At 45.7% G+C, this 26,293-nt stretch overlaps 1 long non-coding RNA gene across 5 annotated transcripts in view; it reads right to left on the bottom strand.

The window, feature by feature from the left end:
- Positions 1–25,215, bottom strand: part of LOC109281679 (uncharacterized) — a 243,677-nt gene extending 218,462 nt beyond the window's left edge. For 2 of the 5 annotated variants that reach the window (XR_009460276.1, XR_009460277.1), the window contains exons 1-2: positions 24,367–24,639; positions 21,548–21,712 (exon numbers count right to left, since the gene is read on the bottom strand). This is a non-coding gene — a long non-coding RNA (uncharacterized LOC109281679). Of the gene's footprint in view, positions 1–21,547; positions 21,713–24,366; positions 24,642–24,870 lie in introns of those variants that run through there. The other 3 variants (XR_009460279.1, XR_009460280.1, XR_009460278.1) reach the window with 3 other exon arrangements.
- Positions 25,216–26,293: the final 1,078 nt, after the last annotated feature.

Genomic DNA, 26,293 nt, shown 5'->3' with positions numbered 1-26,293 from the left:
TTGTGCCACGCGATGCTACTGCACAGTAGTAACGAGCTACTGTGCAGTCAGCGTCACATGTAAACACAGCCAGTTGAACCAAAGAGTTCAGAATTGAATCCTGGCTACTAAAGCTAAATTCTCTTGTTGGGGGAGATTTCATCTCCTGATTATCTGGGGCTGATGTATGGCAGCAAAATCAGTTTGAATTGCAGTTTCCCTGCAAGTTAAAGGAAACTGCCTCACAAATACATTACAGAAAAATAATTTTGCAATGTGACACTGGGATAGTTCCAAAAATGTCATTGATTGGAAAATAGTTCACAATTGTCCCAGTTCAGGGGTTTACACATATAGGCTAGGGACAGAAATTACACATAAACTGGTATAAGTGATCAGAAACTGGTTCAAATTTGTAACACAACTGAAGTTCAGTGCACATAAACTGCTTTCAAAATGCCTGAACCTGGTTTAAGATAAACCTGGATGGATGTAGTATCAGACTTAACTGATTTGGATTAAATCAGTTTATTGAACTTCTGTCCCAGATCCCCTCAAGATTCAAGTTAACTCACAGTCCCCCAACATCCCAGGATGCTTTGCACCTCCCCTGCAACCCCTTCCTCCCCCCCCCCCCACTCTCATGGGGTGGGCAGGCTAGCCTTATTCGAAACTGTCTGCTCCAGCTGAGCAGGGAGGCATGTTCTAGTGCCCTCCAGCTTCTAGCATGAGTCACTGCAGGCATGTGGCTGCATTTACAAAATCAATAATGTATGTCTGTTCACTTGCTTATCAGTTCAATCTATACAGCTTAAACTAACCTGCGAAGATTGAATCAATTCAGGCTCAGGCTTTTTGATTGTCTGTACTTAGCCACACTGCCAAGTGGTTTAAGGGGAAAGGTCTCCTTTTAGGCCTTGCAGTGATGCCAAAAAGTCACCAGGAGGTGATAGTGAGTGCCCAGCCCAGCATGCCTCACACATACTTGTGCCTCTGCCTTTCACACAGACTTCCTGTAAGGCAGCAGAATTTATATACACACACACAAGCACAGACCCCCATTCCCCCCAACCTGGCTGGTACAGAGATCTCCACAAAGGCAACCCAATTTCCATCCTGCACATGAAACTGCAACTGAAATTGTCTGACTCTGATCCATATGGCCATTTTGGTGCCCTGTTTACTAAGCCTTACCATGCTACCCATAGCATATGTGCTATGGGTGGCCACCTCTGTCTTAGTTGGACCACATGAAACAAATCTGCCTGGTTCTGTAGACAAATGTTCACAATGTTAAAACCACCACCTCATCATGAAATTCAACAGGTCAAAGACTGAATGGGAGGTTAAATGCTTTTCTCCCAAGGCAGCTGATCCTCCTAATCACAACTGAAGCACCTAAGCAAAGCAGAGTGAAGAAAGTTTGTGCTGCCTCACTTCACACCTTACCCACTGTGTGACTAGAGAACTTAACTCTCCAGGGTTTGTCACTATGGTGCCAAACACTAAATCCACTGTAAACCTAACACATATTTAAAAGAAAATCTGCATTAATTACTGACAAGGTTTTTTTCTGTTCCTTATGAAAAAGTTTGCTGTTTATTATATTCCTGTAGAGCTTGGCATTTATTATAATTGTGGGATTTTAAAAAAAATTGTTTGTTTCCAATAACATCTCAGCCACAATTACTTAATAAATTATAAATCATGATGTAGTTTTTATTTAAATGTAGTTTTGTGTTCAAGCACAGGATTAATGTTTGTGTATGCAAATGAACAAAGGATATACTCAAAAGAGGTCATGGTTCAAATAATTTCAAACTTTAAAACATTTTACTATGTTCATGGCTGAATACTACGTTGTTCTCTTTTTTCTTAACAATTAAAAACTTGTTTTAAATGCACCTGTTGCCAATACCTAATTTCTGTTTAGTGCAGATTCATAGAAAATATGGTCATGTGTCACTGTATAGTTCCTGCTTGATGTTGCATATAATTCTTATAATATTCTGAATGGCATGTGCTAATTATTTAGTACAATAGCTCATCTTATGGAGCTATAAGACTGTAAAAGAAGGGTGGTAATTACTTAGAATGGGAATGTCTAGTTTTTTGTTAAAACCGAAGTGTGGGAGGCAAAAATTAAAAAAATTAAATTAAATGAAATGAAAGAGAAATAAGTAGCTACCTCAGAACACCAAAAGGGTTAATGTTTTGAAAAATGTCTTCCGTATAAAACTGGATCTTAGGCTTCCAAAGCAGATGCTGTAGCTTAGTGAAATATGCAGGAGTTAATACATATATGTCCAGATTCTGTTTTTCTACTGTTTTCCATTCCAAGGGTGAAATCCTGCCCAATGAAATCAAGAGCGAAACTCCCACTCCCCACCAGGGATTCTCCCCAAGCCCCTTAAGGATCTTGATGAGACCATTGTTACAGTGGAAGAGCTTGATTACTTTGCTTTTGTCCAATCCACAAAACCATTCTGCGTTGCGCTGTTTTTCATATGCCATGTTTTCCAAAGCACGTACTTAACTGAATGTGCCCCGTTTGTCTGGGCTGAGCTACCATCTAAAGAGCATGAGAAAATCATATAAAATTGTGACAAGGTTCAGAGCAAGAGGGTCAGCGTGAAGCATTTTTTTTAAATTGCTAGATTTAAGAAACAGTGGATAGCATCTAATTTCCATTAGAATGGTTGTTTGTGTTGTCACAGCTTAGCCAATATTGTCTCATTGTTTCCTCGTGCTTCCGTCTGTCTGTTTCCATCTGTTGTCTTATACTTAGATTGTAAACTCTCTGAAGCAGGAATAGTCTTTTTGGTCTGTATTTGTGCAGCACCCAGCACAATGGGGTTCTGCACCATCACTGGGACTCTTAGGGTTTGTCTGTACCTCAGCATCAGAGTGCCCTGTCATGCTGCTATTAATTAGATCCTGCCCGTTTTCTCCCATGCTACAAACATCAGCCCTGGAAATCAGACAGTGAAGACTCCCCACACTTGCCCTTGGGTGTCCCAACCTACAGCATGCTGGAAACCCAAGTTCTGAGTGTAGTCCTGGGCCATGTCCAGGACAGCCTCACTGCCTTGTGTCTGAGGTTAACATGTGAGAAGTGGAAGTGGTGTGTGGGGCTTTTCCCCCCTCAGTGGTGTGACTCTACTCTGCTCTCAGAGTGTAGACACATCCTTTAGCACTCAAGTAAATAGGAGCAACAATAAAGCTAGGTACAGACATTTGGGGAGGCTAGATTCTGTTAAAAATAGCCACCCAATCTAATTTAGTTCACTCAGGTGCAGACCTTACACTTAGGTCGTTAGTTAAGTCAATCTAAGTGAAAACTATAAAGAAGTTCAGGAAGGTTAGTGTCACAACCCAAAGTTGTGATTTTTTGTTTGTGTGTGCTTCGGTGCTGCTAAATTATTTTCCCGCTAAATTGCAGCTTCTTTGCACAGTGGAGTTTTCTGCTGCAGAAGAGAACCCCGGTGCAACGGAGAATTTCCCGCCAATTTGAAGTTTTCTTTGCATGGTGCATTTCTTTTGCATCTAAGAAATGCACGGTGCAAGGAGTTCCCGCCATTTGTATGAGAATTCGTGCCACATTATTGGCCAATTCTAATATATGCACACGTGACGGCTAGCGATTGGCTTGCTAGCCATATAAAGAGCTTGGGTGGTTTCCGCCCAAGTTGGAGAGAGAGAAATTGGAGTTCAAGAGGGAGAACGTGAAGATCTCTAAGCGCTGCGGATCCTTACGGGCCCAACGCATTTCTTAAAAGGCAACAGAGGCCTGACCAGCCTCTGGCCTCTCTCCGTCGCTGATAAATTCCTAGACGTATCCCTTCCTGTATGAGAAACTACCGAACCCACGGAGCTTCAACAACTCCGGCAGGAAAGAACGAAATTGTCGTAGTCCTCTAACAAGGATTTAAGCGGAGCTGTGCCTGGAAACTGTCCAGCCTACACCACGACCATCTTTGGTGTAAGTAAACAATCTTTAAATCAACCACTACGCGTCCATGACTAATTCTAGCTCACCCCCGGTCCTCTCCAACCCCGCGTGCCCGGGCTGCCGGCCACAGCCCGCGTGCGCAAAGACGGGCCCGGATCGCCCCCGGCCCGCACAGTTAGATCAGTCTAAATATGGCCAACCTGATCTAAGTCAATTGTACCTTGGAGGTAGTCTAACTTAGGTCAGGTCCAGTGAGACTGATCTAATTGAACTTCTGTACATTTTCCAGAACAGCCTGGGGCTGGGAAATCTCAGCCTCTGGCCTCAGGCCTGGGGCTGCACTTTTACTATCCCACCAGCCCTGGACTATTTTTAGCCCCCTTGCCCCACTCCTAGATGGACAGACCCCCCTGCAGACCAGCCAGGCCCTCCCCACCCCTGAGTTCACCAAACCCTACAATCCTGCAAGCCACTTAGGGTTCCAATTTTACCAACATGCCCCAGTGCCAGGAGTTGAGGAAATAAGTTGGGGCAAGGAGAGGGCTGGGCAGGATGAGGGGGGGTTGTTCATCTGGGGGTGGGGGGACCAGAGGGACTAAAAATAGCCCCTAGCCCTGGGGGAAAAGACTCTCCATATCCTCCCACTCCCATCCCCCATGGAGCTGCCAGCCCATGCCCCAGGATCCATCTGTTCCTCCCCCACAACTTATTTCAGTCAGGATTCTGGGACTGGTGGACACCAGTAAAAACTGGCCCTGGGAATGGTTTTCAGGATCAGGAGCAATTTGGTGGCAGCAGGGAGGTTTGGTGGATCCAGGGCATTTGGTGGGATCAGAGAGCCTTCCTTCTAGCACCCCTGATCCTGTCAAACACTGCCAGACCCCAGACCCCTGATCTCCAGCCTCCCCATGGACCCCACAAACCCCCTTCACTAGCTCCCCTATCCCAATTTACCTTAGATCAGGTGGCCATTTTTAACTCAATCTAACCTCCCCCTAACCTCTTCAAATGTCTGTATGTATTGTCACAACCCAAGTTGTGAGTTTTTGTTTTGTGTGCTTCGGCACAGCTAAATTGCTCCCCGCTAAATTGTTCCCGCCAAATTGCAGCTTCTTTGCACGGTGGAGTTTTCTGCTGCAACAGAGAACCCCGGGTGCAAAAGAAGTTCCCGCCAATTCGTAGCTTTCTTTGCAGTGTGCATTTCTAAGTTGCAGCACGGTGATGCATGTTGCAAAGAGTTCCCGTCATTTGTATTCTAATTCGAGCCCCATTATTAGTTTACGTTAAATTATTCACACGTGGCAGCTAGCGATTGGTCTGCTAGCCGTATAAAAGGCTTGTGTGGTTTCCGCCCTAGTTGGAGGACTCCACGAACACCAGGGGAAGGAGACTTCACTCTGTGTGAAGATCTCTAAGCGCTGCGGATCCTCAGGGACCCAAAGCATTCTAAGCAGGCAACAGAGGTCTGATCAGCCTCTAGCCTCTCCCCGTCGCCGTACGATCCTAGACGTATCCTTCCCTGCACGCCAAAGAGACGGATCCACAGAGCCTAGCAAACTTCGTGTGAGTGAGTCTATTCAGAGCTCTTTACTGGACGGACTTTCTCCGGTTGGTCCGACAGGCTCGCGGTTTAGAGCCTCCAACCGGATGGGCTAGAAGAGTGTTCCTGGAGGAACTCTAGTCCGCCTCTCTTCTTTTCTATCCGCAACTGTAACTCAAGCAAGTTTTTCAGCCTGCACCGTGACCATCTCAGTGTCAGTAAAATAATCTTAAAATCAACCGTTACGTGTCTGTGCCTAATTCTAACTCGGCGCCCGCCCCCTCCGACCCGGCCTGCCCGGGCTGCTGGCCACAGCCCGCGTGCAGAGCAACGAAAGCGACCCGGGGTCAGACCCGGCGCGCACATGGCGATGAGGATGGGATCAGGAGAGGGCTCGCTAGAGTTAGAGTTAGTTAAGAACTGCCCTTGGCGCGATAACAAACGCCAAGTGAAAACCTTTGAAGAATTGGAGGTGCATATCGCGTACCACCAGGCGGGCGGAACGGGTGAGAGATTTATAAGCGGCCGTTTGTCGCTGAAGGGAGAAGAGGGAGTCTCCAAAGACGGAACCCCGAAAGAAAGGAAAGTGTATTTGCTCCCCGCGGCGTTCGGGTGTATAATGAGGAACGAGCGGGTCCTGTTCAGGCCCCTCGATACTGTGTCCCTTGCCGAGTCCAACCCGGTGGGCGAAACGAACCCAGTTTTCACCCGGGAATGTCCCCAATGCCTGCGATGTGCTCAGGGGAATGAGGAACCGGAGTCGATCGTTCGGTTCCCTCCTCTCATGGAGGCTAGATTACGGGGTCGCGAGCTTCCATCCAAGCTCCGTGAAGATCTGGAGACGGAGGAGCGCCCCGCGGATGAAAGAACGGCCTTGCGGTACGACAAGGGGGGAAAATTGAGTGCAACTCTCCGTACAATTACTGATTTAATGGTAAAGAATTTAAGTTTAACAGCCCAGCTGCGTATGGCCGTTCAAGCGGTCAAAGAAGCGGCCGAGAGAAGGGAGCCTGAAACGCCAGCCCAAGATGGCACCGAGCAAGAGGGAGACCGCGTGGAAGAACCGGAAAAGAAGGGTGGAGGTTCGGAAGAACCCGCGAGAGTTCGGTCAGTGACTCCACCCATCAATGCAGCGTCGTCGCCGGCAACCCCGCCTAGCGACGCAGCAACGCCTCTACCGATCACGCCTTCCTGCCGACGAAGGAGAGAGTCAAGCGGAGGAGTGCATCCGCCCCTCCTGCCTGAAGCAATAACAGCAGCGGTGACTCCCGCGGCAGCAGTTCAGCCTCTGACAACATCAACTCCCGAAAGAACAGCTTTTCCTACAACAACAACGACTGATCAAACTGCTACTGCCTACTATGCTCGCACCAGAGCTGAGTTGCAGGATTTATGTAGAGCAGCTTGTCCTACAGCCACGGTCAACCAGGCAACTGATGAGCGAGATGTCGTCACCAATCGCATCCGTGCTTGGATGGAGTTACAGCAGCTGTACAAGGAATCAGAAATGGAGTCTGATAAAGCCATAGTCTCATGGCTGGAACTCATGTCCATGGAGCTTGAGCTTGACCCACAGCCCTATGGTGTATAAAAACTTTGTAAATATTTCATTACCTAGAAGAACTAGACGATGGCTCCTCAACGGTTTCATCTAGTTGAGTGTGCAAGAGAGGGTAGTTTAGAATAGCAAATATCTGTATTATAGGTTTTAAAAATAATAGTATAGTTCCATGGAAACTTCGTAAATATTTTAAAATATGTTAACTCATTTTCTGAGAGTTTTTGTTTACAGATCCGAGATTCAAAGTGCGTGGTGAAGAAGCCCCAAGAAGGATAACATCATTGAAAGAAGTGAGGGCCTGACGTGCGACTTCGCCATGATGCCTACTGAAGCCCTGATCATACAATTTGTTGTTATGAATCTAATCATGTGTATATGTATTTGTACTGGTTATTATTTGATTCGATCCCTTGAGGACGAAATTCTTATGTTGGTAAATTTTGTGTATACTCGTTTAGTTCAGAGACCTGTGGCAAGAGCTCTTAATAACTCGAGTGATGAGTGCGCTGTTTAATTTTGCTGTGCCTTCAGCAAGGGGGGATGTCACAACCCAAGTTGTGAGTTTTTGTTTTGTGTGCTTCGGCACAGCTAAATTGCTCCCCGCTAAATTGTTCCCACCAAATTGCAGCTTCTTTGCACGGTGGAGTTTTCTGCTGCAACAGAGAACCCCGGGTGCAAAAGAAGTTCCCGCCAATTCGTAGCTTTCTTTGCAGTGTGCATTTCTAAGTTGCAGCACTGTGATGCACGTTGCAAAGAGTTCCTGCCATTTGTATTCTAATTCGAGCCCCATTATTAGTTTACGTTAAATTATTCACACGTGGCAGCTAGCGATTGGTCTGCTAGCCGTATAAAAGGCTTGTGTGGTTTCCGCCCTAGTTGGAGGACTCCACGAACACCAGGAGAAGGAGACTTCGCGCTGTGTGAAGATCTCTAAGCGCTGCGGATCCTCAGGGACCCAAAGCATTCTAAGCAGGCAACAGAGGTCTGATCAGCCTCTAGCCTCTCCCCGTCGCCGTACGATCCTAGACGTATCCTTCCCTGCACGCCAAAGAGACGGATCCACGGAGCCTAGCAAACTTCGTGTGAGTGAGTCTATTCAGAGCTCTTTACTGGATGGACTTTCTCCGGTTGGTCCGACAGGCTCGCGGTTTAGAGCCTCCAACCGGATGGGCTAGAAGAGTGTTCCTGGAGGAACTCTAGTCCGCCTCTCTTCTTTTCTATCTGCAACTGTAACTCAAGCAAGTTTTTCAGCCTGCACCGTGACCATCTCGGTGTAAGTAAAATAATCTTAAAATCAACTGTTACGTGTCTGTGCCTAATTCTAACTCGGCGCCCACCCTCTCCGACCCGGCCTGCCCGGGCTGCCAGCCACGGCCCGTGTGCAGAGCGACGAAAGTGACCCGGGGTCAGACCCGGCATGCACATGTATCTTATATTAATAATGAGCAGGATATTACTTTGACAAAGTATGAAGGGAAAATTTGAATGTTTGCATCAGAAAAAAAGAGGCCATCAAAGAAAGCTGTGAAATAGATGTGAAATTACAGACTAGTATCCCAATAAAGGAATAGAGGACAATAAAAAGTCCTTCTATAGATATATAGGGAGCAAGAAAAAATCAGGCTCCATTGTGGGACTGCTTTTGAATTCTCAGGGCCAGCCCACAGCCCACAGCCAAAAAGCAGAACTCCTAAATACCTACTTCACATCAGAATTCCTTAAATCAAATGGGAATTGTTCACCTGACCAGAGGCCCAGGGGATATGGGAAAGACAAAAGACTACATGAAATCAGTCCTGAACAGGTGAAGGATCTCCTACAACACTTGGACATTTTCAAGTCTGCCGGGCCAGATGACCTGCATTCGAGAGTCCGAAAAGAACTGGCTGAGCTTTTAGCAGAGCCACTGGCAAAGTTGCTCAAAGTGTCACAGAACTTGGGAGTGGTCCCTAATGACTGAAAGAGGGCCAACGTGATGCCCATCTTCAAGAAAGGAAAGAGGGATAACCCTGCAAACTACAGACTGGTCAGTTTGACTTTGGTACTGGGTAAAATTTTTGAAAAATATGTTAAGGAACCTGTCCCAGGGACAACGGGACTAGAGGGAGACCCCGGCCCAGGGCCAGGGGAAACACTCACTTATGCTCCGCAGGAGGGGGGAGCAGCGGCGGCGTGCAGGCCGGGGAACCATCCGCGCGGCTAGTTAGCCGCGCTTTCATACAGCTGGGGCGGAGCGACATCAGAAAGAGGCGCCGCTCAGGGGAAATAAAACGCGGCCCCAAAGACAGAGGGGGCACGCGGCGAGAGGATGTGGAGCCCGGGAGGAAGCCCAGGAGTGGAACTGGGCCCCCCGCAAGGGGCCTTTGCCGTGGGTCGAATAGGCTGCAGCTGAGCCGGGAGCGACGGAGGCTGGGAGAGCCGCGGCGCCGTGGAAGAGCGGTGAAATTGACAAGGGAGCCAGCAGAAGCTCTGAGGAGGAGCCCAGAAAGAGGGCCAGCTGGAACCACTGGTGAGGTAACTGGGGACGAGCTGGCAGAGGCTCCGGGGAGGAGCCCAGAGTGGGAGCCGGCGGAAACTCTGGTGAGGGAACCGGGATAGAGCCGGCGGAAACTCCAGTGAGGGAACCAGACTGGAGCCGGCAGAAACTCCGGTGAGGGAACCGGACTGGAGCTGGCGGAGAATCCGGTGAGGGAACCGGGATAGAGCCGGCAGGAACTCCGGTGAGGGAACCGGCCTGGAGCCGGCGGAAACTCCGGTGAGGGAACTGGGATAGAGCCAGCAGGAACTCCGGTGAGGGAACCGGCCTGGAGCCGGCGGAAACTCCGGTGAGGGAACTGGGATAGAGCCGGCGGGAATCCCGGCGAGGGAACCAGGGAAGACCAGGCAGAGACGCCGGCGGGGCGTTGGGGAAGAGGGCCGCAAGGGGCAGAGAGGGCCCTCGACGCCCAGTCCTCGTTCGGGGACAAGGAACAGAAGGTCCACGACCAAAGGTGGCGTTGGCCGGGGTGTAGGGGAGGTCGGAGCCCCGTGGGAGCCCGCCCAGGGGCGCTTCGGCGCTGGAGGCCGCAGTGAAGGGGACCCCCCTGCTGCGGGCCCAGCTGCGACCGCGGTCGGCGAGTGCCGGGGACTCCCCAGCGAGAGCGGGGCAGGTCCGGTTAGCCACCCGCACAAGAGTTGCCCGAGAGCACCTTCTGGAGCAGAGGCGGGCACAGAGCCCATCAATTACAAGCTGGTAACAGATGGGATGTTAAGAAGTAACCAGCACAGCTTTGTCAAGGGTAAATCATGCCTGACAAACCTGGTGGCCTTCTATGACCAGGAAAATAAACATCTGGATGAGGGCACAAGGTTGATGTCATTTACTTAGACTTCAGTAAAGCCTTTGATTCTGTTTCCCACAAGATTCTCTCACCCAAACTGGAGGGTACTGGGTTGGACCAGTCTACAGTGAGGTGGGTGGACAACTGGCTTAGGTGCCGATCCCTGAGAGTTGTAATCGATGGGATGGCCTCATCCTGGAGGGCCATCTCCAGTGGTGTCCCCCAGGAATCGGTCCTTGGACCCATGCTCTTTAACGTATTTATTAATTACCTGAATGAGGGGGTGGAAAGCTCAATGATTAAGTTTGTGGATGATACCAAACTGTGGGGAAACATGAACACCTCAAATGATAGGGTAAAGATCAAGGATGACCTTGACAGACTGGATTTATGGGCTGAACAGAATCAGATGAGGTTTAACAGGGAGAAGTGCAGGGCTCTTCATCTGGGTAGGAAGAACCTTCACTCTAACTACACAATGGGTGGTGGTCAACTGGCTGGCACAGCATCTGAACGGGACCTGGGGGTTATGATAAACTGGAAGATAAACATGAGTCAACAGTGCGATGAGGTTGCCAGAAGGGCAAATAAAGTCAGTCATGTATCAGACTATGTGCAGCCAATAGATCCAGGATGGTGCTCCTCCCTCTCTATTTGGAGCTGTTGAGGCCACAGATGGAGGTTCTGGACAGATGGAGTGTCCAGTTCTGCACATCAAGAAGGATGTAGATAAGTTGGAGTGGGTACAAAAAACGGCCACCTGTATGATGAGAGGCATGGAGGATAGGCCCTATGAGGAAAGACTCTGGGAACTGGGCCTGTTCAGTCTGAGTAAGAGAAGGCTGAAAGGTGACTTGATAACTGCCTACAAGTACATCAGGGGTGAGCATCAAGATCTAGGGGAGCAACTCATCAGGAAGGACAAAGACAAGGGAGGACGAGGACCAATGGGCATAAACTCATAGAAGGTAAATTCAGACTTAACATGAGGAAAAAACTTTTTCTCTGAAAGAGTCACCAGTATCTGGAACACACTCCCAGAAGAGGTGGTGCAATCACCATCCTTGGAGGTATTCAAGATGAGACTGGACAAGCACTTTGTTAAGCTTGTCTGAGCCCAATAACTTTCTGCCCATGGCAGGAGACTGAACTTGATGATCTTACAGGTCCCTTCCAGTCCTTCTATTCTATGATTCTGAGATGTGCACTGATGCACAGGCTGGTAAGGACATGGCTGGTTTTGCCTCCTGGTATGACATGTGTCATGTTCCTTGTTGAAAGCACATCTGAGCATCTATTACCCAATTTCTTCTTTATCTTTACAGTGGCAGGTCATTGATAATGACCTCTTCTCCCCAGTTTTCACTTAAGGCATATGGGAAGGTGTTTTTGGTATTTTCATTTTTGTTCTTTGTAGTTATATATGAAGTCGTATGTTTATGTATATGTATTTGTGTATATATACAAAGTAGTAATTTGCAAGAATGGTAAATGATTGTCTGAAAATGAAGAGGACTGGACTGATCAGTTCAGGTGGCCTCTGGTCCTATGATTCTATAAGGATATAAACATAAAAATCTCCTAATATATTTCTCACTAGATGGATTTATTAAGTAAAGAAAACTCAGATGACTATTGGAGTGCCCTGTGGTTGTATACAGTTGAGCCCTTTATCTACCTTATCTCTTAAGACCTAATTTCATCACCTAACCCAGATATTTTACACAAAGGGGAGAATGTGTCCTTGTCAGATGCTTTGATTCAATAAAGCAATACAAAAAGAATATGAGAAGCAAGGGTTTCTTAGGGTGATATCTTTTATTGGGCCAACTTTGTAATTGGCATAAAGTTAGACAAGCTTTCAAATGCAAGACATTCTTCCTCAGGTCAGCGCTTGGTCTGGAAGAATGTCTAGCTTGCACAAGCTTGTCTAACTATCTCAGTTACATAGTTGATCCAATAGAAGACATCACCCCACAATATCTTTGCCTCTTGTATAATTTCTGAACTATCAGGGCTACAACATTACTCTTACAATACAAAAATAAACCATTTTAAACCATGCCACAGAAATGTGTAAAGCCGAAGAACGAGCACAGCCAAGAAAAGAGTTTCAGAGACACTATCCAATATTACTATTGTTCAACATACTGGATTAAAAAAAACAAATTGGAGAGGGGGGATGCAATATAAATGGAAAAGACTAAAAACCTACAATGGACTGACTTAAAACTTTATGGCATCTATACACATGCATTGAGTCTGCTCCGATGCTCTGTAATTACAGTGCACTGGAGCAGACATGATTAATTGATTAACTGAGTCTGCTGGAGTATGGTAATTACCATGCTCCAGCAGAGTCCAGCGTCATGTGTATCAGCATCCCCATGCTGAAAAATGGCGATGGGGGTGCTTTATCTAAAGCTCGCTCAACAAGCTTTAGTTAAAGCGCCCACCATTTTTCAGCATGAGGACACTGACACACATGATGATGATGATGATGATGATGCTCTGGGCACTTTAATTAGAAAAGCTCTCAGAGCCACTCTAATTAAAGTGCCCCCCTCACCCCTCTACCCTCCAAGAGCATGTGTATAAGTGCCCTTCGAGTCCAGCCCTTTAAGGAGCTGAGTACTGCAATCCTCTATGGATATAAGCAGACATCACCAAACAAAGAGAATCAGCTGTGGTGAGATGTGTCCTGTTACAAATGAAAAACTTTATTGGGCAAAACACAAATCACCCCTTGTCCCACATCAGGCACGGGCCCAAGCTTGTGGGACAAGGGTGACATGTTTACTGCTTAGAGAGACGCACATCAGAGATTCTCTGGGGCAGAGAAACTGGAGAAACCCAGGGTTTTCTGCTTGCAGAGGCAGGCAGGCCCTTGACAATCTCTAGAGCGTCTCCCTGTAAGCAGGGAAAGCAGGGATTTTCTTCTCACAGAAATGTGCCCTGGGCAATCTCTGGGGTGTGTCGGTGTAAGCAAACCCTGATTTTCCCTGCTTACAGAGACATGTCCCAAGGAATCTGCAAGGTGTTTCTCTGTCAGTGGGGAAAGCCAGGGTTCCCAGTGATGCACCCTAGAGATTCCCTGGGGCATGTCTCTATAGAAGGCAAAAGCTTCCAGGAGCTTATCCTGCATGGGAATTCCTGGGGCACACCATATCAGGCCCCTCAAGCCTCAGGACCACCTGCCTGGGGCAGCTGGAGAGTGGAGAGCTCTGGACTGCCCATACAATCCACCACAATGAAGTGGCAGAAACTATTACCACCTTTGTTGTAGCAACAACTTTTGGACATTTGTGGTGCAACATCAGGCATGGGCATCTGTTTGCTTGGTTTTTGTGCTGCCCTAAAAATTTTTATGGAGTCACAAAGCCGGTATCTGTTTCCACCCTGATGTTCAACAGAAGTTGAGAGCACTTGAATCCTCATTAGACTGAATATTGAAATTGAGAACCGGCGAGCAAAACAAATGATCAAGAGATAATCTGAAAAGCCATGAACAAAAGTGAACATTATGGATCTGAGTCTGCCAGCACATGCTCCTGGACACGGTGCTTGTTGTCACAAGTACTCTCCAGGAGGATTACTTGCAGTAAGACATGTTGGCAGTAAATATGAAAACCTGAGGACAGTGCAAGATTTCCCAAAACCAGAAAAGGGGAAGACCTCCACAGTATATATTGAAGGAGTTAAGAGAACATATGAATGCTCATTAAAATGTAGATATAAATGTTCTTCAGAAAGATCCCCAGTCATCTTTTCACTCTACTTGTGCCATCAAGTTTGATAAGTGCAAATATGCAGGGAATGTGAATCTTCTGTTTCCATATGCAGAAAGGAATTTAAAACTATTTTCAGAAATGCAATTTAAAATTTGTACTTCCACCAGAAAGCTGACCACCATAGTTACATTTACCTAGTTGGGGTAACACCAGCAATCTCATGTAACATACTTAGCCAAGCGCAATGAAGCCAGGCTTTTCATATATTGAGTACTAGGTACTGACACATGTTGCAAAGTAAATGGAAGTGAGGAAAAACTGCTTTTAATAATTTCAAATAATAAATACATTTCCAGAAAATTGCAATCTGACATGAACATTTGTGAAAAGAAAGAAAGGAAATCCATTGAAAAAAAATATTCACTTGGTTCTACTGATAACTCTTAAAAGGTGGCATTTTTTAATTTACAAATGGCCCACTGAGAGGTGAAAAGGTCAGTGCGTCACTTGAAAATGATTGAATTTATTTAGCTCAAACTGCATTTACCCGCTTTGAGGTAGGAACCATTTTGGAAAGTTTCAACCTACAAGGAAGTTTTAAGAACTCCTGCAATTAAGTTTACAGTAGATTCTGTTTTCAACATATACCTACAATGAGTTTGACCCTTCTCAACTAAGTAAACAGCAAATCTACCACTGATTTGAACTTGAAACAAATAAATCCAATACTTATATAATGCCTTATCTATGTATTGTATTTATTTTTATTTATAACTGATCATTCCAGTCAGTAACAATTAGGCTGCAATTCTATTTGTCTTTGTGCACCTAGATGGCTGTTCTCTAGCTGCAGGGCATTTTTGGCCCTGTGTCTGCACTGTCATGGGCACATCAGCTGATTATGCACAGTTGGTGACACAATAGCCAGGTGCATACATGCATATCTGACCCTAAGTCCAGCAAAAAGCAAGGAAGACCCTCCCGTGTTTTAGCCCCAGTACTTGAGTGGTTGGGGAATTCACCCAGGAAGGGGGAATTTATGCCCCGCTTTCCCACAAGGGTCTGAACCTGCACCTCTCTGACTTCCTAGAACAGTGGTCTAACCATTTACTATAGGTTAGGCATCATCTAGGACTAGGTCCTCTCCAGCACACCTTTGGAAAATGAGCTACTGCCAGGAAGCTGGATGCACACATGGGCCCAGAACGGATGCAGAAATATCACAACACTCCTGACAAAATTTCAAGAGACAGTAATACTGCACTCTAGTCTCTCTGTCCTCTGGACCACATTGCCTCCTGCATATATGTCAACCTGTTTTGCAAAGTACAGAAAACTGCTTCTAATGTTTTCCTGCTTTATATGCCAAAAATATAAATAAGGGTTGGGTTTCCTTGTTTTTTTTAAGGCATCTAAACTATCAGGCTTAGTTCCAAGTAGCCTTAGTATTTACAAGAATGCCAAAGTAATGTCTACATTATTTTCAGATTAAGAAAAGAACCCTGAGAAAAAAATTATTGTTGGAATGTAACAAGTTGCCTAATCACAAAAATATTTATTTTTGTGTCTTCAGAACACATACTAGTGCTTCCCATAATTAACAAATGAGATTAAATGTTAACCAGTTTAAATCTGTCAAAATATTTTAATGAGGGGGGCAGATCTTCTGTTTTGTTAAGTATCACTATTTACTTTATTAGGTAATAATAACCTTACCTTTCGTCTGCAATAGTTAATAGTAAATGGTTAGAGCTTGCCAAAGAGCAAATAAATCATTACACTAAATACAGGTTGTCAGGCTAGTTTAGTACCTTGTACACTCCATTTTGCTTAGATAAATGGCTTAGAATGGAACTTATTGTCTATGCTATTTTCTAGAAAGATTCTGGCTTTTTTTTTTCTTTTGTTTTGTGTGACTCCATATCAGATTAAATAAAAAGGTATTCACATGTCACACTGGGTGTATCTAGATTTATGCTTCTATGCTTGTTTGTTTGGGGCAACTTTGTAAATTTACAAATGTGATGCAAACTGGAGACAACCCAAAGAAATAATCTGAAGGGAGGATTCTGATTTTTTGGTAAATAAATCACTATGATCATGCAAAACTGGAGCTGACTGAATGCTACAGAAACAAGGTTCAGATACACTCCTTAGGCCCTGGGCTCTGAGGCCATGGCATGTTTACGCTACTATAATTAACCTTTGTATTCTTGTGGAAAAGGAGCAGACAAGTGGTGTATAATCCCACAGCAGTGGGATCACACTCACAGGCAACTGGTGCCTCCTGAGTCTGGGGGGGCACCTGCAGACACCACCGGCGCCGGCGGCAGTGGGGACAAAGCTGGCAAGCTCCCGCAGACACCGACCGCAGCAGAGGCAGAGCTGGCAAGCATCCAGAAATGCCACCAGCAGCGGGGATGGTCCTGTTGGGGAGGGGGGGTATGTCGAGCACCCACAGATGCCACCAGCAGCATCAGCAGCAGAGACGACATTGTCAGGGGGGACACATGCCCCGCCATGTCCCCTTACCAGTTACATATGATCACACCCATTGTAAAATTACTGTGGGAACAACAAGAAGTAATGTATAAATTACCCTGGTGAGAGCGTCATGTGTCTAGCTTATCCCAGAGTAGGCATTTCCCTTATGTGAACAGGCTGTCACTTGTGTCCTCATCACCTGGTGGCAAGGCATTGTAATACCACCTGCTGCCTGCAGCTACCATGGAAAAAGCAGGTTGTCTGTCCATGCCAAACCATAATGTAATTTACAGGTATACTAAACTGACTTCAATTATACCGCATTTAATATGGTGAATGTATAAGTCCTTAGAATTGTGAACAGCTCAATGGTTTGACCATGTTTGTCCCATTTATTATTCAGGAGCAGCCAGATTTCCACAGAAGCTCAACTCCCACAGAGGCCCCAGTGTGTGCACTAAGAGCACACTGGTTGCTGATCTCCTTTGAAAAATCTGATTCCCCCTTTGAGTATTGAGCACTTGAAAATCTGGCCCATGGGTGACCTTCACTCCTTTGCAGAAGTTTGGTGTCAGACCAATGACTCTCTGAAATCCCTCCAAAGCCTTGCTTTTGTGTGTTTGCACTAATAAGCTGTTTGTTCTCATGGATATTTGGAGAATGGCTTCTCTTTGTAAAAATAGTCATATTTGTCATCTATGGGCAAAGGCATTTGCACAGGAGCAGAAGTTTATTAACTCACTATTCACTTTCGTCATTCCGTAGTTTCCCGCTTTAAAACCTTCAGCCATCCAATTGCAGAAAAGAAATATGGCAAACAGTTACACACCACTAACAGCACACAGCTAAAAATAAACCCACCTCACAAACAACCCTATAGTTTGCATGAACTTTTTTGTCAAATACATGAGACAGTGGGGATGGCAGCAGAAAGCAGGATTGGAGTTTTGAAGATTTGTAAACAAAAACAGTTTTAATGAACTGGATAATTTTTCTCGCCCTAAAATTCAAAGAGCTATACTCAAAACTGAACTCTTTCCCCTTTTTACTGTCCTAGGAATTGGAATATACTTTGTTTCCCAAGTAATATGGCATTTTCTTTTTGTAAGGTACAAACATATACCTTACCGTGTATGGGGGTTACTGGGATTTAATTCAGCAACTCCAGTTATGGAAGCAAAATGTTAAGACATTACCTTGACTGGCTCAAAGGTTACATACAGACAATTAAAAAGCCCAAGGCTGAATTGATTTAGTCTTTGCAGGTTAGTCTAAGGAACTGTAAGAAATGTAGCCACATGCCTGCAGTGGCTCAAGCCAGAAGCTGGAGGGTGCTAGAGCACAGCTGTCTGTCATATAGCCAGCACAGGCTGTGTGTTCACTTCCTCTTCCTGTTGCCCCCAAGGGATTTGCAGTCTAGTCTCTGGGATTTGCAATCCAGACTCACAGCAGCAGGACTCTGCAGGGTTGTTCATCACTTCCTCTTCTTGCTTCTAGGTGCCTCTGGGATTTGTAGTTCACAGTTGTAGTCAGCAGTAAGCAAGCAGGGAAGGGCAACTCTGTACTTGGTGGAAGAATAGTTTAACACCCCCCCTGGCCTCAGACCCCAGCAGGGGTTTGCCTGGGGGTGGGGGGCAGTGAACCAGCCCTCACTGCTCTGGCTAGGGAATGGAGGGGTGGAGCCAGCCCTGCTGTCTGGAGCAGAAAGCACAGCCCAGACCAAGACTGCAAAGCATGTTGGGGGACTCTGATTTAACTTGAACCAGGAAGGGGTCTGGGACTGAAGTTTCATAAACCAGTTTGACCCAAATCAGTTACGTCTGATACTACATTCAACCAAGTTTATCTTAAACCAGTTTCAGCCATTTTGAACTGGTTTATGTGCACTGATCTTCTATTCCATTAAAGGTTTAAACCAGTTTCTGATCACTCAAGCTGGTTTATGTGTAACTTCTGTCCCTAACCAGAAAGTGGAGGCCAGCTTGCCTCTACAAAGACACCCATGTTCCATCCTATAATCAACCCAGCTCCAACCAAGAAAATGTTAGCGCTGTATTTATTTCTAGTGCTCCAGTGCCACTTGGTGTGGGATGCAAGCACCTTCATGATGACTGAGAGCTCTGTATGTCAAGACAAGCCTAAGAAAGGAAGCCATCTCCCACCTCCATCACAGCTGTGGCAGCGTTATCTTAGAGGTTACAGGAAACTGCACCAAAAGTTACCAGCCATGAGTATCAATCCCCTTTGTTTTCCACCCTACCTAATACAGCAGATCATATGGGTGCATATGAAAGCAAGAAGACTGAAGGCTATATATTAGGTACTGCATTCACATAACCCCTTTGAATGGCTATGCAGGAGCCTCCAGTTTGCTTAAAGCAGCCACAAGCCTCACTGAACAGTATAAAATCCAGGGTGCAAACAGCTGCGGTTCAGCACAGTACTGGACACCAGCCCACAGATATACACATTAGATGAAGCCAGCCTTTCCTCAACAGCTCTAATTTTCCTTTCCATTTCCTCTAGTTTTATGTTCTCCAAGGTGCACAGGTTTTACAAATTCTTTAAGAATTCTCTTTGTGTCGTAGCAATTTGGTAAATTCCTCTTTAAGACAATCCAACCTGTTCTGTTTTTCAGGGTGGGTTTTTTTTTGTGCTTTCTTTTAAAGACATCTTAATTAGTCTAATCCTGACTGGTCTCTTTCCAATGTTCCTGTTGGCACAGTAGGATTTCAATTAACATTCTGCTTTAGTGCTGCAAATGCCCCTGCTCAGATTTTTTTTTTAAATGTGCTATTTTGGATGCCATCTCTCTCCTCTTTTCTTTCTCTAAAATTGTTCAGTTTCTAAAAGGTTTTCAGAGGCAGAGATTCTTCTGCCAATTTCAGCTCTTGGAGTTTATCAAACAATAGAACATTTTTTTTTTAACTTTAGGGTGATATTCATTACCTGTTCTGACCACAACACCCACCCCTTTGAATCTTTTCTGGTTTTACAGCAGCAAATTCAGGCTCCTTGCCATCTGATCCAAAGCTCTTCCCAACTTTGCCCTTCTTTATTCATCTGGTCTTTTGTCTCTTGGTGTATTCTCCTGAACTCATCCACTCCACCAGCCAAAATAATTGTGTCCTTTTTTGAGGAGCATCTCACACAAACATCTCTTCCCTGCCTCTCACATACAGGATACCCTACCCAAACTGAGCTGCAAGGCGATTACCCTCCCGCTTTTTTAAATTTCTCCTTACATTCTACCTCTGATGCAACGTCTATAAGAAATCAGCTAATTAATGGTGATTTCATTGAAGAGCAGATGAAACCACTGACATTTACTTCACAGTAATCCCAAACCCTTCTTGTGTGTGTGCACAAATATTTTAAACTACACCGATGAGGCAACCCCAAAGGGACCTCAGTATGGCTTGAGTCACAAAAGACATAGGCTCCACTCTTGGCTCTGCTGCTCACTTGTTTTTTGACCTTGGAAGAGTCACTTCACTTCTCTCCACTCTCTCAGCTTTTGTCTGCCTTACCCAGACTGCAAGCAGGGACTGTGGGTATGTCTACACTAGCCACTGAGGTACAGTGAAAGATACCTGACTAACTTTAAAAAAGCTAACTCATGCACTGGAAGCAGTCTAGTTACAGTAGCATGGATCCTTGTAAATCAATTTGTTCTTCTGTGTGCACTAACTACATTTAATGATGCCCTGATCTCTAGGTACACCAAAAAATGTTTGATTGTATCCCTCTCCCCCATCCTTCCCAGATCCTTTAATGCTAGATGTTCAGCTCTTTGAGGTGGGGACCTTGTTCGTACAGAGCCAACAACAATAGGGCCACAATTCTGATTAAGGTATCCTGATACTATCATACTAGAGTATTAAATAATCAGCAGTTGTCAGGATAGTATTGTACTCTCTTTAATCCCAGAAAAGCAGATCACACATATCCAGCTACTGAAAAAAGCACACAGCTTTCTTACTTAACTATTCTTATTTAGCCTAAGAGTTAATCTTTTAGTGCCTTCTGGCACTGATTAGGTTGGTAGACCCTTGGTAATATTCCTTCTGAGTGGTTATGGCAGGGAAGTAGGATTGAGGGCCCCTGGGTTGTATTCTTGGTCCTGTCCCTGACTCTGCATAAGGCTTGTGCAGATCACTTGGGGCCTGACTCTGTTTTATAGGTTGCTTATCCCTTCTGAAGGTGAGATCTCCACGCGCCTTCATTTACGTCAGAGTAAAATGGGTATAATAGTTCTTTTGTTCACAAGAATGTTGTAGAAGATTCCAGCAATGAGAGAAATGAGGATGAAAATCACTGTTGCAGTGGCAAAGTAAGATTCTCCGCAAAAAAATTTAGACCGTCCAGAGAAGAGTTGTCACTAAGCAGAATTGCCTCAACTTGAAACGACAGGTCCAGATGGGAAACGGGAGGGGGTGGATGAAACTTTTCAGACGTTTCTACAGCACATGGCTAAGCAAACAGTGACTGATGAAACAAGGTTCACTTTCATTCATATCACAGGAATCCAGTGCTGTGCATACTCTGTAGGATATAATATCAAACAGTTCTGCTTCCAAGATTCACTATGGGTTCTAGAATATGGGAAATAATTCTTTTCCCTGTGTTGTGACATCTTCCACTCCACACCGTTTTCTAAGTTTGGGCAAAATTGCCCTCCACATGGCACAGAGTGACTGCCTCAGCCATGAATCACACAGATCCCATAGGAGGCCAGAATCACTCATGCAGGGACCCTGTGCCTCTGACACCTGCTCATGAGCCCCAAAGCTCCTCTGCTTTTTCTTACTGCTGCCTCTGTTCCTTCAGAGTCTGACTCTAGCTTAGCCAAATTACAGAAGATGATGATGGCTGCTTCAAGGCTTTCTACCACCACAAAGGGGCTCAGCCAGAATGACAGCATATCATCAGCCCCACACAACTTTCCCAATGTTGATGGGGGAACAAGGGATGCCTTACCAATATGACCCTCATCCAGTGCAGACCCCACAAACCTGCATCCTTCCTGCATCCCAGGGCTGAACAGCACAGTCCAGAGCATCTAAGGGATGGGGAGTTGCTCTTGAAGAGGCACTGGAACCATCATGTCTATGCTTGCGTGCGGCCTTGCATGCAGAACTTCCTCTGTACAAGGAGCAAGTGAGCACAAACTATCAGAAGCAGCACACGATTGCAAAATGACTAGTAATTTAGCACTGCGGCCTCTTCCTAATGAGTTAGAGAATCTGGCTATGATGGAAGTTATTTAAATGTGCCCTCACTTAAGCTAAAGGAAACAGTACATGAAATGAGGTGTTTACCCATTTTATATTTTGAGCACGCAAACCTATACATGCCTTTTTTTTTTAATTAAATTAATGGTTCTAGCAGGTAGGGGAGGTACATGTAACTAGTAATGGTAAGGAAGAAAAGTGTGTGGGATCTTCCTTTGAGTATAATTCTTACGTACATTAAATGAGATGAACAAAAGAGAAATTAAACATAATACTATGCCACGGTACTGTGACATAAGTGTCAACTTAGACTTTCAAATACAATTATAACAGTCTTCTAATAATTATATAGGTGGCAAACAAGGCTCTAGGGCAAACATATGTGGCAAGAAATAACTAATGGCATTCTGCAGAAAGGCAGCCAAGTTTGACCTCCCTATGCTTCATATTGTGGGAGGGTCAAAACAGTATAAAGGTTAAGAGCAGTTAATGTTAAACACTGACCCATCCCTCCCCAGTCTTTTCCATATTCATAGCAAACTATCATCCATATTCATGCAACAAGATAAGTACCTACAATATACAGAGGTTAAAAAAAAGATATTTTTACTTCTTTGCAACTATATCTGGTGCCATGACACCAGCTCCTAGGACACGGATCAGGACATAAACTAGGGTCTCTGTAGGCCTGGAGTACATGGGTTAGCAGGAAACATGTAGCAATTTCTTCATGATACTGACTTACTGTAAATGTGCATCTGACAGCTCAAAACCTGCAGTCAGATCCACCCAGGCCAGAGCAGAGCCTCAGTGACTTTAGTTGAAATCTGCAGGCATGCACTGATTCAATGTACATGCATATTTGGGGGGCTCGACCCAGCACTCCTCATACAGCACTCACATGAACAATAAGGAGTTTCAACTGTGGGATATCTTTGCAAGCAGGCCCTACCAACACAGACTAGACTCTCGTGAGTACCATCCAAGTAAAACCTGGCTCCACGCAAGTCGGGGAGTTGGATATATAGTTGGGGATGATCCTGCTTTGAGCGGGGGGTTGGACTAGATGACTTTCTGAGGTCCCTTCCCACCCTCATTTTCTATGATTCTAAGTCCTCACTGCAGGGCTGGGGTACTGTTGATACTTGGACAACAAACTGTCTATAAACTTATTTTATATATACATGGCAATGAAATTGGTGAGGGCGCTGGGGAACATGACTTATGAGGAGAAGCTGAGGGAACTGGGCTTATTTAGTCTAGAGAAGAGAAGACTGAGAGGGGATTTAATAGCAGCCTCCAACAACCTGAAGGGGGGTTCGAAAGAGGATGGAGCTAAACTGTTCTCAGTGGTGGCAGATGACAGAACAAGGAGCAACGGTCTCAGGTTGCAGCAGGGGAAGTTTAGGTTAGATATTAGGAAAAATGTTCTCACTAGGAGGGTAGTAAAACACTGGAACAGGTTACCCAGCAACATTATGGACTCTCTATCCTTAGACATTTTTAAGACCTGACTAGACAAAGCCTTGGCTGAGATGATCTAGTTGCGGATGGTTGCTTTGAGCAGAGGGTTGGACTAAATCAATGTTTCCCAACCGGTGTGCCACGGCATTTTGGGCTGGAGCCATGCCCCCCACCTGCTGCTGCTGCAGGCAGCCAGATGGACAGGGGGCATGGCTCCAGCCAGTGATTCAAATGCCATGCCACCCACTTCCCACCGCTTGCTACCCCTCCTCCCCACTCCGTGGCATTTAGCCGCTTGCAAACTCTCCCCCCACCATGCTTGGCTGGTATGATGTGGGGTGGGAGAGGCCACGTAAGTGTGCCATGGGGTGAAAAAGGTTGGGAAATGCTGGACTAGATGACCTCCTGAGGTCCCTTCCAACCCTAATTGTCTATGGTTCTATTGGTTTTCCTCTTCTGGCAATCTACTTTTTTCCTCGCCTCTGTCGGGCCCAGTTCGGTGGGAAAGACCATTGTGAAGATCCAGCCCTCCATTCGCTCTCCTCCGTGTCTTTTCCCTCCACTAACTAAAAACATTCATTCCTTTTCTGCTTCTCATTCCTTCTTCTGGTTTGGCGAGTCTACCTTTCTCTTTTCTTTTCTTTTTTTTAATTTTTTTCTTTAATTGGGTACTAACTTATACCTAGTTTTTATTCTTCCACCGGTGTCTCCCTTTTTTAATCGAACACCAAGCATCTGAGTAATTCCAGAGACCCTGTCTAGCTCTATACCCCATTCGGTGCCTTCATCATGTGCCAGATTAACTGGTTTTCACTGCAAACTGAGATTTGTGTAATTTTTTTTCCCCCCTGCTTACTAAAATAATATTGAAACAGAAAATCAATCAATAAATAAACAAATGAGCGCCACTAAAAGGACAGCTTTATATTTGCCAGTCTCTTTTTTCCAGCCGAAAGTCACCGTCTTCCTTCCCATTGCTCAAAGCGCCTCACCTTCTCGAGCGCCTTTCAGCAGGAATGATGGCTCTGTTTTTCTCCCCACCCCACTCATCGTGATTAGCATAACGGGGGCAGAGAAGCAAGGGAGGCTGGAGGGGCTCACCTAGTAGCTTTCCATTGTTACTCTCCCGGCCTGATTTATACAGCACTTCTGCAAGTCGGAAGCAGGGGCTGGATCCTGCCAGGTTTTCCTCCCGCACTAGGACTGGCTGGAGGGTTTCGCGGGAACCGGCCCCGAAGGCCGCCTGTGTGAGCGCCGCCCCCCGAGGGAGCTCGGCCCCGGGCCGGCCCCGCGCCGCGCCGCTTCCACGGGAGAGCGGGGCCGCCGCCGCCGCCGGCCGAGGGAGCGCCTTCCCGGCGTGACCAGAGCCCGCTTCACGGCCCCCCGGCGCCGGGTCCGGGCTAGGGCTGCGGTGCATTCAGCCCCTCCGTCCCCCGCCCCCACCGGGGACCTTCCTCCGTTTGCCATCCACCCCCCGGGTTTCTTTTCCTTTTGTAGAAGCAGACCAGCCCCGTGTGCGCCCGGCCGCCCAGCAGAGCCTCCCTGCCCGCTGGCAGACACACTAGCACATGCCGACAGACCGAGCCCGCCGCAGTGCCCACTTACCTCGGGCGGGTAGAAAGTTTCGCAGACAACAGATTTTGGTAACTAGGCAAGTGGTTCCCATTTCCTTCGCACAAGAACTATCTTTGCCGGCACTGCCTGCTCGGGAGAGGGAGAGGGACTAGGAATCGGTGCTGCTGACAGAGCTGGTCCTGGACACACTTAATCCAGTTTACAGAACAGCAGAGCCCCTTTCACGTTACTGTTCTGGATCAAAATCAGTTCTCTTGTTTTACACTTTAGAGGTTTCTTGCTTTTGTTTCAAATAAACATTGCTAAAAAGGTGATGCTATCAGGGGGTTTTGTTTCATTTTCATTTTGGTTTTTCTGCATTTGACATTTATTCAAGCAAGGTAAGTGAGAGAATTACCCGATGGTACTGCAACCAAAATATATATGTTAGAGAAAATCTTGGGGGGGGGAGGACACACCACACATATGGCATTTATAAGCTACTGACTGCTTTTAAATCAAACACACATTTGATAATTTATTATCTAGCTTTGTGTTTGGACAGCAAAAGTAAAGCATAGTATAATGAGGCCAGGCTATGAAGCATGGGCTAATTCTTTAACTGTCCATCTTTCTGATCGCATTTAAAATTTACATTAGGTAGAAAAAAACTGAAATGGAACTGATCCTAATAGAGATGCAACTGAAATGTGCACTACGCAGAGCCTTAATCTTTCCCCAGCAGAGGATTGGGCTCCTTCTTCTGACATCATGCTGTAGTGTTTGAGTCTTCATCTTTGGAAAGACAAATATTGGAACTGCAGAGATGTTTCAAGTCAGGACTGAGCCCTACTGATGTATGGCATAGATAAGCCGATTCAACAATGGACCACACTATGTATTTCTAGTTACCTCTTGCTGTATCCAGATGTAGATATATGGAGTAACTTACCGCTAAAGATAATGGGAATCTTGTGTGGATAGGAGGAGGACAATAGCTTTGTTCTGGACTTCAGGATCAATCTCTGCATTCTGTAGTACTCACAACTCATCAACCAAAATCCTTCACCAAATACTTTCCTGTTTAGATATCTTAAAGGAGGCATTTTCCTTTGCAGAGTTCTACTGATCTTTTCTAATATACCAAAGGCTCACACACAGAAGTAAGCAAGCATATTTTGTACTTTACTGGCAACTGAATTGGAAAAACTCATTTCAGCAGCCCTGAATATATAGTGTGGAAAGCCTACATAAATTCACTAGATGTGCTTACGGTACAACAATGGTTTAGCTCAAGTATATATAATTTTCCTGGATTATTAGTTCTTCAGTGTATTTTTTTCCCACAACAATGGTTTATTTTCTGTATCTTCTTGTCAGCATATCCATGGTGAATGTCTAGTGGCTGTGGTATGATTCAAAGGAGTACTTCTTCCTTCAAAGCAATGCTTTCTTTCCAACAGTAAGAAGTACA

This window comes from Alligator mississippiensis, chromosome 2, assembly GCF_030867095.1.
Source record: "Alligator mississippiensis isolate rAllMis1 chromosome 2, rAllMis1, whole genome shotgun sequence".
Taxonomy (NCBI): Eukaryota; Metazoa; Chordata; order Crocodylia; family Alligatoridae; genus Alligator; species Alligator mississippiensis.
The sequence above is the reverse complement of the archived record's forward strand: the minus strand, read 5'-3'. Positions and strand labels throughout refer to the sequence as shown.